Source organism: Falco naumanni, chromosome Z, assembly GCF_017639655.2.
Source record: "Falco naumanni isolate bFalNau1 chromosome Z, bFalNau1.pat, whole genome shotgun sequence".
In the NCBI taxonomy this organism is placed as follows: domain Eukaryota; kingdom Metazoa; phylum Chordata; class Aves; order Falconiformes; family Falconidae; genus Falco; species Falco naumanni.
In genome coordinates, this window is record NC_054080.1 from 33,564,111 (window position 1) to 33,581,354 (window position 17,244).

The window sequence follows — 17,244 nt, forward strand, 5'->3', positions numbered from 1 at the left end:
AGTGTCCCACATACCAGTACCCTAGCCCTGTGATTCAGAGCTGCATGCCTGACTGCAAACTGCATTGAAAAACTTCCCAGAAGCCGTAAATGTGCTAGGAACATAAGACTTCCTCAGGAAATACTGGAAATACTCTGACCAGTCCTACACTGCAGTAAGACGAGATGATAAATGGCAATTCTGGATGTGCGTTGGGAGTTAATGAACACTTGTGGCCTTTAAGTCTCATCCAAAAGTAGATTCCATAATTACAATGACTTGTAGATTAAAAACTTGTCTCTAATAATATAGGTCTGTGCTACAAGAAAGTTTGCCCTAACATGACTAAGAAAAACAATTACACCCATTATGCTGAGTTCTACAGATAATTACACCATAGTATCACAACAAGACAACAGTGCTCCTTAATGCCAGTACAGAGACGAAAACAGATGTCTACAAAACCCTAAAAATTGAACCTTGTGTCAGCACACAGGTAGATGAGTATACAGGCAGCATGGGCTCATTAACTTCTACTAGGTACTCATGTAATTCCCTGACATGACCTCTACAGATGCACCTTCATGGAGGGATGCCCAACTGATGTGACAGGAGAGCCTTCCTTTCCTCCCCTGCCCAGTGCTTCCTGCTGGTTGCAGCACCCTGACATGAACACACTTCATCTGCATGCACACCTAGTAAGAGACAGTGAATTTCCAGACACAGAGTGATGCCCTTGACAGGCTAGTAGCACATTCACAGCAGGAAGAAAACCTGCCCTTTGTGGACAGTCTCTACGGTCAAACTGGCTGTTGAGGACTGTGCACACACGCTCATGGACCCAAATCACACCTTTGCTTACAGGCTTGGATACAGGGGGCTTTGCAGCACTTCCCCTCCATTTCAGTATTACACATTTGAAGCTGCAATTAACATGTAACCCAGAGATTAAATTAAGTAGGGACTGATTGTTATCAACCCTCCTTTATACCCCCTCCACTGAGCTGTTTGTGTTCAGGATTCAGGGGATTTGGCAACAATGCTTTTACTTGCCCTACCAAGCGACCTGGATCACCACTTACCGAGTTTGAAGGTACCCCATGACCACTAACTTGGTGAAAAAATCATTCACAGAACACCAGGAGAATTGCTCTTTTCAAGTGTTTTTTCACAAGGATACTTGTCTGTGGGTCCTAGACCTCCATTTGCTTTGCTGTGCTCTCCAATGTGCCACAAAACACAAAGCCTTTCTGCCCCAGTCCAATCCTGCAGCCAGTGGACAGATTTGGCATGCAGAAGCAGAGGACAGGAACAGACTGCACAACCTTCTACATCACTGGGAGTTACACAACAGATTTTATCTTCAGAAACCTGTTCAGAGTACCCATTCCATATTTCCTCTCTCTATAACGTTGCCAACTCTCTGCAACAAACTACTTTCCAACACTTTCCAGTGATTACAGCTAAACGGCTAAATAGCAAAGCCCATGAGAACAGTGTGCCACAGGAAGAGTGCAGGAAGGATCCCAGGGAGAGCGAGAGACCTTTGCTGTCCTCATCAATGGAAATACACCCAACTCCTGTGCCTTAATACCCTGCACAGAGGCAGAATAAAGTCTGAAGCAGTCTGTGGGATGTTTGAGCTAGTCACAGAGTAGCTGGTTTAATCCACATTACTAAAAATCCAGGCACGGGTCCCTCACAATTGCAGTCAGTTCACATGATCCAGGACACAGAAATACTGCCTTGTAGAGGTTGTAGGGTCCACATCGCACTAGCAAAGTGTAGTTAGGCAATACTGGATTATTTACACATCTCAGCTCCTCTGCAGAAGCCTATGCAGCCATGCAGACTCAGCAGTGGCTGTCTGCTTGGACTCCAGCTTTCTGGAGTTGAGCTGAACTTCACTGTGAGCAAAACAAGTGTTTTGGCCTTCAAATAAGGCCAGTTTGCCTGGACACAAGTTTTACTTCAAATGAAGAAACAAAATACTGATTTGTAAGGACTGTGCCTGAAGACTGGAAAACCTGGCCCAGATGTAGGCGCTGCCAGCCAAGTCACTACATTAAACGAGGGGACAGGGCCTAACAACCGACTAATCGCCAACAGCACAAAACCCAAACGTGAAAGATGCCCAGCTCTTCCAGCCACACTGGGGTGACAGCTTCAAAGGCATACTCTGCCCCAGTATCTGCTACAGACTGGGTAATACAGGTTTGTTGATGCCTAGAGCTGTCTGATTTTGATCCACAGAGGCTGACAGATTGGGTTCACTGATGATGCAAGTAAACTAGGTCCACTTGAATTACTAGTGCATCAGAAAACATGCTGCAACAGAAGATTCTCAGAGGAAGATGGCTTAGCCCCCTTCCAGATGTTCTTCCAGCTGACAACAGGCAAGAATTCTAAGTCAGATGCAGAAAACTGGTAACCCCAACACTCACAGCTCAGTTGGAGCTGAAGATCATCCGTATCTCCACTTCAGACTAGTCTGGTAAAGTTCAGTGTAGCTAGGAAATCCAACTTGAAATTTAGCACTGCAGTGCCAAAACGCACAGACACCAGCTAGTCTCCAATGCAGGCTTTTTGTGTCTCACCTAAGTAGAATTTTGAGCCATCAGTATGTATCAGTGATCACTCCTGACATTTGCCTGGAACTGTCTAAAGCAGCAATACTGTTTCTGTCTGGAATAAGAAAAGCTGCGTGAATTCATCATCACAGCGTAAGTCTGCTCTGCTGAAGAGAACGGAGATTTTTACCTGCCAACACTGGTCTAAAAGGACCAACCCTTTTAGAGGGCAATCTCTAGTTTTTATAAAGCCCTTTCCATGAAAGTGCGAAGAATTCCTCCAACTACAACCAATAGCACAACTTAGCTGTTGAGAGGTCTTTGTTTAAGATGTCCAGTTTTCACATCCCGTCTTTTAATTGTGTGAACACTGCAAGGTTTCCAGTAGAGGCAGATACCAATACACAGCAATCTTAGGGCTAGAGGCGTCAGGCTTATTTCACTTCATTACCCAGAAATCTGTTTTTGTCTAGCTCTGCTTCTGCATTTTTCTACCTCTCCACCAATATATACAACACAACAGCAAAACTTACACTACGCAGAGCACACCAGGGGAGACAAATTCCCTACAGCTTCAGGGTACACCTGGCAGCTTCTGGTAACTCAGGTGTAAACTCAGATCTGCCACTTTACCACAAATAAACAGATACCATCAGAAGGGGCTGTCTGATAACCGAGACAAGTAATGTGTTTGGCATATGCCTGGATTCAGGACATTATTCCTCATGCAATATGTAGAGGCAGCAGCAAGCGTTCAGTCAATCCTTACTTGGTTTGGCTGCTTGGTTAAGAAGCCGTTTTGTATTAAGCCAGCAAATAAACGGTGGGAGTCCAGTACACAGGGTGTCCCTGCATGCTCTATCGACATGCTACTCAGACTTGTGCACATTTAACAGGCTATTTGTCAGGTGTCTCAAGTTTTCCCAATTCCTGGCAAAAAACACCCAGAAGTGACCAAGTAAGAGACATCTGAACACTTCCCCAGATCTTCTGGTAGAGCTTCCCCTAGTCTCTTCCTAGGGGAGAGCTTACCCTTACAATCACAAAAGAATTTAAGCCTGCAGCATCAGTGGACGTTGGAGGATAGACGGGCGGTACACAGCAATCTGCATGTACCTTATGGTCCAGCCTGGGGTTCCTGCCTTGCTCTCAGCAAAGTTCTAACACCAGGTCAGGACTTTCTCTGCTCACCCAGACCTGCAGCCACAACACCCACCAGCAGCACAACCAAAGCACAGGGTCCACACACTTGTCCCATGCTCTGCCTTTGCGGAAGATTCCCTGTGTGTGACCTTCCCCCCTGCTGCAGAAACCCTGCGCTGCCTCCAGACCTGCAATTCTATCTCAGCGTACAGTTCAGACAGTTACTATGAAGATGAAGTCAGGCTACAGGGCAACCTCTGAAAAAAATGGACAGTGAAACACATACTTTGACCAAGTCTTTCTTTCTAGATCTGCGCTACCCAGGACTTGCAAGTAGAACGGCCGCTAAGAAGTCCATCAACTGGTATGCCAAGACTCTCCAGCCCCAATCCATTTTGAATACAAAGCAATGTATTTTTACAGCTGTAGATTTAAAGAGGAAAAAAGCTCAAGTGGCAGAGAATCAATTCCCCACCCCCATGCCTGGTATCCGTACTAAGTAAACATAAAACAGCCTTCAAAAGCAGCTTTCTGCAAACAATGCAGCTGTTTGCTTTCTTTTGGGGGTGAAAAACCTTTCCCCTAGAGAAAAAACCACTATTTAGACAGGGAACAAAGCAAACTTATCAAACCTCATGAGACTGGAACATTTCAGGATTCTGCAAGAGGCTGTAGACCAGGGGTCCTCACACTTTTTAACCAGGGGCCGGCGCGGATGCAGTGGCAGGCAGCCGTCTGCGGCTGCTTGGTTTCCCCCCCAACCCCTGGCGGGGGGGGGGGCGGGGGGGTCTGTAAATACCGGGGGCCGGATTGAGGACCCCTGCTGTAGACCCACTACGCCTCCAGCAATGAGTTAAACATAGCCCTGGTCCGCAGAGCTAAAAGCTTTTCCTAGTGGATGAAGGTTCAGTGGCCTCCATAATCAGTTAGCAGCCTCTGTCCTGTTGTCTCGGTCAGATTTTCCACATCACAAAAGCTACAACTGGCAACTCTGCACAGAGAAAGCAGCCATGGAGTGTTGGGGAGAAGGGTTCGCCGGAGTCAAGAAGTCGCTCAATACGAGTTATGCATCTTGCTCAACTTTATTAGTTTCCAACACTACTTGTATAGGATAGATACACATGCATATTCGTAAAGCAAAAATATAATTGATTATTAGCCTCTAAGCACGCGCGGTTCTCACACCCCTAATTATCATGACTAAAATAAGCATTCTATCCATGTAGCTAATTGTGTTGCTGTGCTTCAGCCTTGTAGTTTGTTACTCCCTATTTTCCCATACTGGTCCCCATCTTTCTTGGCCCTGCACCTGCTTTCCCAGCAGCTGTAGCTTGTTACAGCCACGGCCTGTTGGCACAACGTAATGACTTGGTCTCCGGATTCAAGAACAGCTCCAGGCCACCTTTCTTGTTAACTTCAGCACAGCAACTTCAGTACAATTCTGGTTACAGTCCTGTTCTAATACCAGGCCTGGACTGTGCAGATCTTCAGAGGTTCTAAGGCCACGCTTCTGCAGCCATTCTTCTACAATGGAGAGCACCAATTTAACATCTAGAGGTGATGCCCTTATGAGGGGAAAAGGCATTTGCTGGACGCAGCACAGTTTTGAGCTACTAGAGCCAATGCTGTTTGTGTCCCATGAGCAGACATGGTATATAGCACCTCTCACTTTCTGCCTCAGACTAAGAGCCATACACCCGCTTAACTCCAGTAGCTTTTGCCTATGTATATATCAAGCTAAATGAGATCCACTTTTGAAGAAAAGGGGCAACTAAACCACAAAGGCCAGACTTCAGCAGAAATAGTCCTCTTTAAGGCTAACGTGTCCTCACATTTCATTTCCTTTAGGCAGTGTCAGGCTGCATTTTGCGGAGCAAGCAATATCATGAGATACTGCTCTGCAAAGCCCAGAGTCAAGGTCAAAGTCCCTCAGTGTTCTATATGCCACTAGTTGAGAGGAGGTCCCCATGAGGGCTGCGAACACCATGGCAGGACAGAATTGCCTGCCTCATGAACTAACATTTTAACTCAAATAAGCAAAACCATCAGAGAACTAGTGGCCTGGATGGGCATTTGGATAAACAAGGTACAGATCAAGCCTGGACTCCAGAATTAAATCCACCTCTCCTAAATCAAGGTCTAGCATCTTGACCACTTCTCTGCAGAGCACCAGGATTTCACCTTTAGCATAGAAGATGGAACCAAGAGATTTACTCTTCTACAACTACATCCACTTTGTACAACCTATGACTGAGCAAGGCCACAAGAAGCTCTCAAGGCACAAGTATTTGAAGGACATCTTGACCATAACATCCACAACTCCCCAAAAATGAAAAGCACCTGGCATCTATGCAACTTCAAAGGAGACTAAAGGAGGAGGAAAAACAGCATTAATCTCAATCCTGTTGTGATTAGACTAGATCAAAAGCAGCTGTGGACAAATGAAAGCAGTATTTTATCCTGCTGCTAGAGATCTAATTGGAGATAATATCCACAGCAGAAACAGCCAGTGCATAAAGAATCAGAAATAGTGTCCATTCTGTGACCAAAACAATTCACAGAAAGTTAGCAAAACCCACAGGAGAAAATCTGACATTCCCATTTCTAAAACTTTCAAGAAGTCTAAAAACTTAATATATCTACTGGAGCTCTAGGAAGGAGGGGAAGCTGCCACCCAAACAGTAATAATTTTATAGGAATATAAGATTACTTTGAAAGAGCATTACTGTTAACCCAAAAAGCCTGAACTATGTTACAAAAAAGTGCCATGGAAAGCATCAGCAGCACAGAGTTCAAGGAACTCACCCAAGGCCACAAGCAAAGCAAAAGCAGAGATGAGAATATAACGACCAGATCCCACACGTCTGTCTCCTGGTTTAAGCACTGCTAGACTCTGTAGGAATCACAAGCAATGCAGGATCAGCAGTGGAAGTGTGAGCTTTGAACCTACAACTTGCTGCCTGGGACAGAGGATCGTTATCAGTGGAGCCACATGGACACTAAGAGCAGACCTTTCATAACCTCCCCCCAGAGGACACTTCTCTCCCATTTGCAAAATGAATACGAGACACCAAGTTTCCTGTTCCATCTAGAAAGTTGTTCAGTGAGAAGTTCTTTCTTCTTCAAAATCACCCAAGTCACATCACAAGGTTTACACCAACCCCTTGTGGCTAAAAATGTGATGGGAGACATTCTGGGTCAGCAGGCAAGAACTTCATTAGGACCACAGACAACAGTATTTGGGTGGCAACTCTTGGCAAGATCCTCTATTAGTTTACATCACACACACACTGACTACTTGACCTTAGATTAGGTAGTAAGCAGGATCTGGCCTTGTTCTGCAGTGCTTACTAATACTGAAAGCAACTAGTACATTGCTTTCAATGTGGCCATCCATCCGCCCTCTAAGTAACAGTGATTTGTATGACAGACACACTGAGATCCACCTTCACAATACTGCAGTTTAACTCATTTTGCCTCCTTGAGGAGCACGTAAAGTTTTGTAAAAATATTAAATGACAGTGCCAAAACATCAGGAAGCTGACAAAACAGTCTCGTGGAATCCCTCTGGTGACCTTACCGCCTCTGGCACAGACAAAACAGACACCCCCAGCACCTCATCATCCACAGGATCCTCAAGGCAGCAGGCGCACAGCTACAGAATGCTGAATAAAGGACATTCCTGTGTTATCTAAGGGGGTCCAACCTCACAGAAGACTGGAGACAACCAATGGAAAAGGGCTCCTCCTTTTAGCAAAGGCTGACAATAGAATACCTGTTCCTATTCCCAACCTGCTTTAACTGCTGCTAGTAAAACCACTAGTGACATAACCCGAGCCCAAGACTCAGTTCTGCTTGCCACACAAGGTCCTGCATAGAGGAGGGAGCCTGGATCTTGCTCTGGCAAGAGCTGGAACTAATGTCATGTTACGGGCATAAATCTGGCTTCCCAGTTATTTACAAAAAAACGGCAAGGGGGTTCTAAAGGTATTCAGTCTCGGCGCTACGACTGGACAAATAGATTTTTCAAAAGTCTGTACATTATGTGCTGAGCCTTTCTGAATGCTTCATGACAAACAGCTCAGCAGATGACCGTTTTGAAAGGCCTGACCCGGAGTTAACAATGAACACTGAAATCCCTGGCCTTAAACTCTTCAGAGTATCAGTCCTCCCTCTTCTGTCAAGGCCACGCTCAAGATATATTTCTGACCCACAGGTGGGCTCGTCCCTACCAATCAGAAATAAACCTTAGGGGACAGTTTCCCAAAGAGTCAAGCACTAGCTTAATAAGTACTCCACAATACAAACTGGACTACCTTTTCCGAAGTCCTCAGTGCCTCCTCATTACACAATGCCACATTTTCAGAAATGTCTGGTGTTTTATAAGCTTCCCTTGTGATACAACATGCCAAGCTGTTTTGAAAACCTGTCCCAGGTCACAGGGCAGCAACATCTGCCTATCAGAATGACAACAGCTGGTTCTCATTTACTTCTAGGATGCTCAAAAGGCTCATTGGTGAAAATACAGGCAGCTCCAATGCAGCTGAAGACTTCCAGCTTGCATGCACCACAGCTGGACTGACCCAAACAAAAGCATTTGGAAGAGACTGTGGCATGCACTTCGGCAAGAGGAATTGCTTAAATGTCAAGTACAACACTCAAGATGAAATGCAGTCATCTATTTTACAAAAAAACAGCTTCCACTGGAAGGTTGTGAAATACATGGAGCATTTCAGCTTTCAACACCACACTGAATATCCCCTACTTTGCCCACACAAAAAAAAGCCAAGATCTAGCCCATTATTTAGCAAAAACAAATACAAAAGCTGATTCACTTTATCACAGCCAATGTGCAAAAATCCATAGTACATATTAGCAGATTAATATTTCTTTTGCTCTCAGAATGAGCTCTTCTCAGGTGGAATCTAGAAATAATAGAACATCCTGCTAAAATAATAATTGCTACATTTGAGCTCAATTCATGCCATTAACCTCTGATCTCTGAGCAACTACAGCCTCATCAGTACACAGTCTGCAAAGAGCTATGTTATACAGCCTCAGTCACTTTTTCCAGCTGATGACACATCCTGTTCAAGAACATTATCTTTGCAACTAGGAAAAAGGGTGAAGCATTTCATATTGCAGAAGGTACTTTTCTGCTTGGCAGCAACATCAAGGGGGAGAAGGAAGACAGGGCTTCCCCAAAAATGTAATCAGCCTCACCAGTTTTTCAGAAAATAAATCCATGAGCTCAGAGGGTGTCAGGACAAAACTCTTTTGACCACCACCCCTTCCACAGCACATCCTGGTCACTGAAACACTTTAGACAAAGCAGCCATCAATCTGGTTTAATGAAGTCTAATGCTGAGAAATGCTCCACAATCCTAATGCAAAGTGCCTGGAGCTTCACTGGCATGCTTGTATCTACTACTGAGCAATGTTACCAAGCCTTGCAGCTTTGCCAGCACTTTCGTTAAGGGTTTTATTGGAAAGGACTGTCTTATCTTTTTTTTTTTGTAACTTGCTCTTCATCTTGGGAGAAAAAAAAGGACACAAACTGTTCCCAGTACAAGATTAAACTCCCATTTGAGGGATATGCCTGCTCTGTAACATCAGAAGAAACTTTACTGTTATTTCCCTCTTCATCTTTGCCATTTGGGACCCTCATGGCATAAACCGGTGTGTGTGTCCAGTAGCAGAGCAGAAAACATCCTAGTGGTGCCTTTGAGATTCACTGGCATAAGGAATAAGCTGTCTGTTAAGCCTGGTAGCTACACAACTGCACTGAAATCTGTGGCATAGGTATAAGTAACAACAGATGAAAAAAATATCCCTGAACTATGCATAAAAACATCAGCCAAGAAAAAGCCTCTAGCACAATGAAAGGAAATGACGCTGTCAAAAAAAAAAAAAAAGCAATAAACTGGCAAAGGCAGTATTTAGCAGCCATTGTCAGCTTCAGCAGAGTTTGATCCTTTAAAGCCTGCAACAGACAGGGCCACAAGAAGACCTCAGCTCCCACATGGCTACCACCTAACTGCACAGAGTTGGAAGCCAGTAACTCACTGAAGTGATAAACAGATGTCCAAGTAGTTTTGAAAGCAGTGAGTGTCAGCTTTGAAAAGGAATGAATTTCTGATCAATCTTGGCAACCAATACAGAGTTCAACATCACTTATCTCTAAAGTTATTTTCATGTTCTTTTGTGAATAATTGGCACAGACGATAAGAAGGGAGCCCACATGCCTGCTGTGGTAGGTGTGGCACAGGGCAGCTAGCTTGGAGCACTGCCAGAAAGTATGTGACAATCTTCCCCATTTCCCCGATCCACTAGGAAAACAGTTGTTCCAGACACATCATAATTCTTTAGTTCCACCAGTACAACTCACACCCCACCGCTCAGTCTCAGTCCTTAAAGTCAGTACGACAGTTGACAGACGTGCAAAGCAAACTAACGTACACCTATTTTGACATCATGCACAGACGGATCTGAGAGAAGGATGACAGCATTTGTTTATGTTGTAAGCTACATCTCATGATGCAGAACCATTCAGGACAGAGCTCCATTAATTTGCTCCAATAGTTTCAAGGGACCAAGCACTGAGGTGAAGAGCTTTGGTCTACCCTATTTCAACCAAATGACTCTGAACAGAAACCACTTCAGATAAGCACAGAAGTGGCATGAAATGATAAAAGGAAAAGCAATAAGCTTGCCAAGAGATGCATGTAAACAGAAGTTCTGCAAATTTTTAATGGCTATAGTATCCAAAACGTACTTTTTTCTGTTGACCTTAAGATATCCTTTATGATGCTGATCAAAGTTCCACTGGAGTCAAAGCATACTCCCACAGACAATCTAGTTGATTGCAACTATGTCTGGTTTTATACATAAACACAACTGGGAAGACAGATTTATCAGTATGGAACAGTAAAAGCATGTCACAAGAATTGGGAATGAAGCTATGGAAGATATGGCAATCAAGAGAACACAAAAATTACCTGGGGAAAAATAAGATCTGATAAAATCTGAAAACAGATGGTGTACAAGTGGTGGTATCAGTCTGATAGAAGGAATCGAGTCCAGATCTCTCCAAAGATTGTAGAAAAATTCCTATTGCTTACTTTAGGGTGAATATTTAAATAGAGGTTTGAAAGAGCTGGGAAACAAAGCAGTAAGAACTGCTCCTCTGATTTAATAGGGCAAAGAATAACTAAAATAGCTAAAACATTTTAAAACAAGGAAATCAGATAAAAAGCACATTGCCTATAGGTAGAACAAAAATACAAATGCAAGATCAGTTCAGTTTATTGAATAGCAGCATTTCATTTAGGGGAGGAGATGTTGAACTTTGACTCCAGCACTGGTACTAGAATGGAATTGTCCATACATCTGCACTCAGAAAAGGTTGGTGATGCTTTATTGTTTGGAGGAGAACAGTTTTCCTTTTTTTTTTTTTAATCCATTCAAATTTGGTCCTAACTCTGCTTTTATCAGTAGCCATAGCCCAATTATTATTATGGGAGCAAAATTACAATAGGGAAGAACAAAAAAACCCAACAGATCCCTAGACTATCAATATAGTCCCTATGAATACAGCACTTGGACAAAAGAACGTTGTGTGATAATTTGCCTTTCTTTTGAAGGCACAGAAATTCACCTGGAAAAGCAGACGCTACACCTGAAAACCTGGGACTTAAACCCAGGTTGCTGACAGGAGCAACACAGCCTATAGTCTTCAAAAAGATGTGTTACTTGCTGCAGGTGAAAAATGAATGCACTTTCACTTCCACCATGAAGAGTATAAACTTTTGTCATGTCATTGTTATCAATGATGGTGAAAGCAGGTAAAAGGAAATGGACAAGTCATCACAAGATGGGCACAGGTCCTGGAAATCAGGTTCTCCTGGTCCCTAGTCCTGCTCTTGTTACCTACACCACTGCCACTGCTCTGTGTAGAGACCTTCTACATAGCTTAGTAAAAGGCAAATTTAAGCCAACAGCCAAGAAAACGAATAACTATTACTTGCATGATTTGCTTGCCTGTTCCCAGTAACAACCATTCACTTGGCAATAGGCTTGTAAAACTGCAGGGTGTTCCAGGGAGCCAAGCAAGTAGGGTGGTAACAGGTTTTGGCCACCACTATCTTCCACACACCCCTGCCTGCTATTTGCTAAAAAGGAAATCAGACCTCCAGAATGATCTCTGAACTGTGTGTTCAGAGGCTCTGACTTTGTTTGTTTGTTCCCAGAGAATGACCTTGCTATCTAGCCCAAACCAGAACAGTCTTGAAAGGTTCTTTTGATGTCCTTTTTCTGTCTAATAGCAATTGTTCCCTAACAAAGTTAGCACAACATGAACAGATCTCATTGCATTAGACAAGAGCTCTGCTAAGCAACACTCCTCCAGAAAATAACAGAAGAGGAAAAAGGTCAGCTTGTATGTGGGTATTTATACTACTCAAACCAATGTGCATTCTTACTATCTACAACCAACTTTTTTCACTAATAACCCAATGAATACAGATCTGAATGTTCCCATTTTTCCTACAGCATTAACCTGCTGTGTCAGGGAAGCTACATCAACAGTTTTCCATCCTACTCCGTCTCAGTCCTTGAGACAAGCTCACATGCTTTTCCCCCCCAGTGACAAATGTTAAAAAAGACAAGACTAGCTTTGCTGCCACCTATCTTAAAGAAATAACCAAAATAATAAATATAATATTATAATACATAATATTAAAAAAATAAAGAAAGAAAAGACCAAAATAATAGAGAAAGGGTACTCCAGTCAGGAGTTCTAATCACCACAATTCTGCTGAGTTGCTCTGTATAATTTTTTACGACCAAGGGAAATGCAAGACATGTAGCTACAGAATACGAAATACTCTCACTTCTTTGTGGTAATCATCTTTTAAACACTACAAGCAAAGTCTTACCATGGTATTTTCAATCTATACTCTTAGTATCAGTAACTGCAGAAATGCATTCTCATTCACTACCCAGAAAACTTTCAGGCCACTCAGGATTCAAATCCTCAGCTGGCATAAAATTGAGACCTCAGAGAGAGCAACTTTGTACCATGTGAGACCCAGAGAAAGAGGGTAGAGTCCCTAGCTGCCTCAGATGAACAAGGAAAAGAAGTTATATGTGTAAAACATGTTTTACTGAACAGTAGGTCCTGACTCTAGCCCCAGTCACAGTAGAAGTCATCAAGAATAACCAGCCTAACAGAAACACCTGGTGTTTGGTCAGCCATGGCCTCTGGACTTATTTCGGCATTTGGTGTATTGCCCATCCTAGGAGACCTATATAAACACCAAGGGTGCTTGCTCCAGGGTTACCTAAATAAAGTGGTAGTTTGGTTCCCTTCCTGCTCTGCTCCTGTCATCACCTTTGTGCTAGCACCAGCATTCACAAAGCCAGGAGACGACGCTGAGCAGAGGCTGCTGAAAAAAAAAAAAAAAAAAAAAAAAAAAAAAATCACCAAGCAAAGAGAAGAAAGTTTGTTCTCAATTACTCACCGTGGGTTGGGGAACCCCAGTGCCAGCATGGAGGATGAAACAGATGGGGATAGAAAAGGGGCAGCCAGGGGAAAGTGAAGCAGGTCCATTACCAGCAACCTTCAATTATTCTGGATTAAAGTTCTGAAGAAACCACACCCTAAGAAATATGCCTGCATGGTGCAACACATGTAATAAACACTAGCAGAGCAGATCATGTCTGGCCACAGATGGATGAGTGCAGTACAGATCCTCCTCCTGCTCTGTGGGTCTAACTCTGCCAGGTGAACTCACTGGTAAGGCAACAGGCTGGCAGAGCTGGAGACAACGGGAGACTTGCTTTCTGAACTGTATTTCTGAAGTGTATTACACTTAATTAACGCATGAGAATGCTCCAGCCCAGAATCTGCATAGAAGGTCCACAGCTGCTTTCCTCGTCACTAAGGCTTCTTCTTGAATCACAGCAGACTACCCTAGCACAACCAGCGGGGAAGTTCAGCGCAAGGCATGCTAGAGAAAAGGCTACTCCTGGAGTAAAGGCCAAAATAATTTCACTGACCTTTTTAAAACTCAACAGCATTTAATCTTCTGTAGTGCAGCATTTCACCAAGAGCCACTCTTATCTACACCATGATGGTAGACGTCAAATTTCGTGCCCGACCAAGTCTCTGCTCACACCAATAGCATTGAGCAACACTTGTTTTTGAAAACAGATTTAGCATTACAAAAAAGGTTTGCCAGCAGCTGCCTGTGGCAAACTGATCTATAAACGTGCCTCATTCTTACTGGGTGAAGAGACCATTAAGAAGCTTTCAACATACCTGCTTGTACTGCTATGCAGCTGTATTCAGAGGAAATTTGTAATTAATATCCACAAGATTACCACAACTACTGCAAATGCCAAAATATTACATATAGTTGCATCCAAAGTGTTTGTTTCACATAAATATTGTATGGCTAAGTGTACTTCAGCACCAACTTTTACCAGGGAAAAGTGTGAATGGTTGAGGCTAGCTGCTTGATTATTACACTCTAACCCCAAATGCCAGCAACTGTGATCTCTTGCAACCCAGAGACCAGCAGGTATCTCTTCAGAACACCTACAATAACCATTAAAAAAAAGCATCAATTTTTGTTATTTTTTAAAGCTAGGCATTTTCAGCTTAACAGGTTCAACTTAAATACTGCCACATAGCTCTTGTGTAACATGCTACCAAACTTTTATGTACTTTGTTAAAGAGTTGACAATTCTTCTTTTAACTCTTACCGTAATCAGCCTGACCAAGTTTACAAGATTACATGAGAAACAAGATGCTCTGTGTCATGAGTAAAGCTATCATACTGAATAGTGAATGCTGTACCACTTATCTAAAGGATGACACAACTATGTTTAGTTAAAAGTCGGGAGATGTCCAACGACCCTTATTGCCACATGACGGATGCACAGACTGCTAACTCCTTGGGTTGGTTATCTTTAGAAGGGACATTTTGTCTTAGATTCCTGTCGTACATGCAACCTGGCGAAGCTGGAGACTTCAAACATGGCCGCTAAGGAACAGAGTCTGTGTAGAGACAACTCCTCAAGGACATTGCTCAGGCACAAGATGTAAATGAATTTTCAGAATTGTAATGAATATGTAAACAATTTCTTGGGAAACTAATGAATAGGTATGAGTAGCTTGTATAAAAGGGAGACTGAAAAGTCCCCTCGGTGTGCATGCCTTTGGTGGAGCGATCCCCCCTGCACCCAGCGCTGCCGAATAAAGATAACCTCCGCTCGCCTGAATATTGCTGACTGAATCTTCAAATCAATACTCCCACCCTTACTTGTCCACGCCATACCAGATACAGTTTTACACCAGCCTTACTTAAATTAAAATTGAAATTTGAATAATGTGTTGTGAAGACCCACCAACAGCATCTGTATCTGTTGCATTGGCAACACACTGCAGAGTCCCAGGTATGCACCCATTTAGCTAAACAGCCTTAACAGCTTAATGCCAGGGGCATCACACAATCACACACTGATCTGTGTTACAGGGAAGTCTCGGCACTCATTGCCATTCCCACTTGTTAGGGAGGCAATCTGTGCCACAAGGGCCAAGCACAAAAAGCATTTGCACTGAACCTTTATGACCATGACACTGTTTCAAAACTGAGCGAGACTGCTCCATTACAAAAGCCTTTCAACAGCAAGCTTGGCCATCTGTTGTTAATGGAACATCCCCAAGACACGGCTGTTCTCTGCAGTACAAGCACCAGCTCATTTTCAAAGACACTTCCAGAATGAACATGCTAATAATCCATACCAATACTTTCTGAGGAAGTCCAACTCATATTTAGGATTCAACTTAGCACATTTACAAGTATGCAAACACAGGTTTACATCCCTCTGGCTTCAGTAAAGTCTATTCCAACACACTAAAGATTAACTTTGATCCAAGCCAAGCAAGTTTTTTGTACAGCCTTAGAATCACCAAGGCCAACAGCTGGGGGAAAGGGGGGGATGGGACTGGGGCAGGGACGACTACTCCTGGTTGATGTTTAAAACAGGCAAAAATACTATTTAATATTAACTTTTAATTTATAACTGGGATATCCTCCCTGATACATTTCAAACATCTGGGCAGTCATGTACCTCCAGAACTAAGCGGCAGTATTTTGCAGCAGGCTGATGATCGGCTGTAATGTAGCAGTCCAGGCTTAACAACACTCTGGCACGCAGAAGCAGGATTTGTTGCACGCAACTGAACATCCCGCCCATCACAAAAGCAGCCGGATCGATCTTTTATTTTTACACTCCCTCTCACCCCAAGGCCCGCCCCCCCCCCCCCCCCGCGACTTTAGGATTCAAGTAGGAGCGAAGGGGATGAGAACCCTCCCGTTATCTTCTAGCACCCACCAGGACGGGAAGAGGCGGCGGTAAGGTGAGCCACCCTACGCAAGCGCTGCCAAGTCAGAGTCGCCTCGCTCAGGACAAGCTAGAACAAAGTAATTAGAAAAAAGATAAGCACACACACGAAAAAAAAATAAATAATAAACCCACCAAACACAAAACAACCCACTATTAGCCCCTGCCCGGTCCCCCGCTACCCCGTAAGCCACCCTCTGAGCCACGCTCCGGACACGCTGGGCACAGCAAGCGGCACCGCGCCGAAGAACAGAACAAAAGCAACCCAAACCCACCCATTTGGGCTTTGACTCTCGCATTACGCCGCCCGCTCCGGGCGGAACGGGGAACCCTCCCCGACAGACGCCCGCGGCGCGTCCCCCCGCCGCCTACCTCCCCGGCCGGCGGCCGCCGTCGGTCCCGCGGGGAGCCGAGGCGAGGCGAGGCGAGCCCAGCCGAGCCCAGCCGAGCCCAGCCGCGCCGCTGCTCCGGGCTCCCCGCTCCGGGATTCCCTCTCCGCTCCCGCCGCTGTCCCGGCTGCCGCTGCCGACCGCCCGAGCCCCGCAGCGGCTCTTATAGGGCGGCGCGGAGCTGCCCGCGGCGGAGGCGCCCGCCCCTTCCACGGCCGGGGCCGCCCAGCAGCCGCTTTTCCCCTTCCCCTTTTCTCTGGTGCCCTGTCTCCCTTTTGTGTTTTCTTTTCCCTCTGTCCTTTCTTTTTCCTCGCTCCTTCTCTACCCCCCGCCCCCCTTTATTCGTTCGTTCTCCCTCCGCAGCGGCTGCTCTTCGGAGGGGCGGGCACGCCGCGATGTGTATCTGGGCGTGCACACTGCAGCCGAAAACAAGCTGCGGAGCCGTGCGTCTGCGGCGGGGCCCGCACGGCGGGACACGCGTGGCCGCCCCGCTCCCTGCACAGCGCCGCGCTCCCGGTGCCCTACGAGCATCCCAGCCCCGCGCACCCGGCTCCTCCGGCTGCCAGGGGCGGCCCTGCCCGAGGGCCTGGGCAGGGAGTGAGGGGCCAGGTCACGGTGCTGCCGCCGCCCGTAGCCTGCGCCTGCCCCGCTCCCCGAACCAAAGCCCGGCCGGTGCCACCAGGGCAGCGGCACATCCTCAGCTGTCCTGCCGCGGAGCGCACCGAGGGTACCGGCCTGGCCGGAGTCAGTGA

At 45.2% G+C, this 17,244-nt stretch overlaps 1 protein-coding gene across 3 annotated transcripts in view; it reads right to left on the reverse strand.

Annotated features, from left to right (window-relative positions):
* ABCA1 (ATP binding cassette subfamily A member 1) overlaps positions 1-16,517 on the reverse strand; it is a 97,152-nt gene extending 80,635 nt beyond the window's left edge. For 2 of the 3 annotated variants that reach the window (XM_040580571.1, XM_040580569.1), the window contains exons 1-2: positions 16,476-16,517; positions 16,095-16,173 (exon numbers count right to left, since the gene is read on the reverse strand). The gene's annotated coding sequence lies outside the window, so the exon portion shown is untranslated. Of the gene's footprint in view, positions 1-6,497; positions 6,601-16,094; positions 16,174-16,475 lie in introns of those variants that run through there. The other variant, XM_040580570.1, reaches the window with a different exon arrangement.
* Between the last annotated feature and the right edge of the window lie 727 nt (positions 16,518-17,244).